This window comes from Pteropus medius, unplaced genomic scaffold (assembly GCF_902729225.1).
Source record: "Pteropus medius unplaced genomic scaffold, Ma_sr-lr_union100, whole genome shotgun sequence".
Taxonomy (NCBI): domain Eukaryota; kingdom Metazoa; phylum Chordata; class Mammalia; order Chiroptera; family Pteropodidae; genus Pteropus; species Pteropus medius.
The window spans coordinates 25,331,531-25,333,839 of record NW_024352787.1 but is presented as its reverse complement, the minus strand read 5'-3'; the positions used below and the strand labels follow the sequence as shown (position 1 = coordinate 25,333,839).

Below are 2,309 nucleotides of genomic sequence, written 5' to 3'. Positions count from 1 at the left end.
TGTTCGTGTCAACAAATTTCAGTCCACTCCAGTGAAAAAAAATGGCATAATTGTGCTGGTAGTGGTCTTTGTATATCTGTGGCCAGGATGTGACCTTTGGGCTGAGCATATTTTTAGGTTCCATATTTGTGGGGAAAATTGGTCTGCCTAAACTACAGAATGAGAAGGCATGTGTTTGTGCAAAGATATGGCCTCAGTGTTCCAAATAAATAAAAATCTGACGTTTAGGGGCCAGGTTTGTAGCATCAAAGGAGAACACTTTCTTGTGGGCTTTAATCATTGCTTAATTGCTACCTAACAATTACCTACTCCTCCCTCCCCTTGGAGATTGTGTAGATTTGGAAAGTGCATTGATTTTTTTTCATTTCGCAGAAAATTTCTTTAGAAGGCCAAGACATGTATGAAATATAGGAGAGAACTCAGGAAATTTAAATAATTAAAGGGAACACAGAATATGCAATCAGGTAAGGAAGTAAGGAGCAGGGAACAACAGGTAACACAAGGCTGAGCATTTGAGCAATGCCTTTGATGGGGAATCTCACTGCATTTAAAGCCCCCTCAACCTGAGCAGCCATGCTCACACACAAGAAATAGAGTATGGCATTCTATCCCTGAGAAGGACCAAGAATTCCTCTGCCTTTCATTCCACCTTTCTAAATCTTACCTCTTCTTTTTAAAAATCTTGTTGTACCAATGAGGCCATATTTCTTTTATTGTTAAATACAAATTTTTTATATTTTTACTTAAGTTTATCTTGTTCATCCTCTGTTTTTAGTTGGGTTTATTGAGATATAGTCTATATAAAATGTAATTTAATTTAAGGTATGCAATTTAATGAGTTTTTTCAAATGTATGCATTATGCCACAATCATAATGTAGAACACCTTCATCACCTCAAAAATTTCCCTTGTGCCTCTTTACTAGCCCTTGGCCATCCCTTTTCTTTCTATCATAATAGTTTTGGCATTTTATGAAAAGAAAAATATGAATGGAATCATAAAGTATGTACTCTTCTCTGTCTAGCTTCTACTTAGGTAAAACTTTGAAAATCTACCCCTAATATTGTGTGTTTCAGTTAGTTTTTTCCTGCTTGTATCATTTTGAATTTCCCACAGCAAAGCGTGAGAGTTACAGTTGTTCCACAATCTTGCCATCATTTGATATTGCCAGACTTTTTTTATTTGAGACATTTTTATGGGTATGTATTGGTATCTCAAAGTGGATTTAGTCTAGATTTGCCAAATGACTAATGATATTGGGTATTGTTCATGTCCTTATTAGATATTTGCATATCTTCTCTGGTAAAGTATGTGTTAAAATATTTTGCACACTCAAATAAAACCAGTTGTCTTTTTATTATTGGATAGTAAGAGTTCTTTATATATTCTGGATACAAATCCTTTGTAAGATGTGTATTTTTCAAGTATTTGTTATTTAGCCATTTTATTTTAACTTCCTCTTTGGAAATTATTTGACTTACAGAAAAGTTACAAAAATTACACTGAGAATTTTGTAAACTTTTCACCCAACTTCCTCTAACATTAATATCTTATATACTCACAGAAGAGTGCTTTTGGAAGAGCAAGAGTTTAATTTTGATGAAATCCAATTTATCATATTTTTTCTTTAGTAGTTCATACATTCTGTATCCTATAAACAAATCTTTGGCTAATTCAAAATCACTAAAATTTTCTCCATGTTTACTTCTATTTAAGTCTATGGTCGATTTTTTAGTTTATTTTTTTTCTTAAAATATGGAATGCTTCACAAATTTGTATGTCGTCCTTGCACAGGGGCCATGCTAATCTCTATAGCATTCCAATTTTAGTATATGTGTTGCCAAAGTGAGCATTTGAATTCATTTCTATATGTGGTATGAAGTAACAGTTAAGTTTCAGGTTTTTTGCACTTGTCTATGCAATTGCCTCAGAAACATTTGTTAAATTGTTTTGACACCTTTGGTGAAAATAAATTGGTCATATATATGTGGGCATGTTTGTGGACATTGTATTTTATTCCATTAATCTCTATGTCTCTCTTTACATCAATATCATGGTCTTAATTACTCTAGCTTTATAATAAATGTGAAAATCAGGTATGAAAATCTTCAATATTATTCTTTTATTTCAAAAGTTTTTTGGCCACTCTGGGTCCTTTGCTTTACACAGACATTTTAGGATCAGTATATCAGTTTCTAAAATCCTGTTGGGATTTTGACCTTAAATATATAAGTCAGTTTGAGTAACATTGACATTTTAACAAGATTGGGCCTTCCAATCCATTAATAATACGACATGTCTCCTCATTTA

At 32.7% G+C, this 2,309-nt stretch overlaps 1 non-coding gene across 1 annotated transcript; it reads right to left on the bottom strand.

The window, feature by feature from the left end:
• Positions 1-1,748: 1,748 nt before the first annotated feature.
• LOC120592072 (U6 spliceosomal RNA) lies at positions 1,749-1,852 on the bottom strand. Its single transcript, XR_005650039.1, has one exon. It is a non-coding gene; the product is annotated as a U6 spliceosomal RNA (small nuclear RNA).
• Between the last annotated feature and the right edge of the window lie 457 nt (positions 1,853-2,309).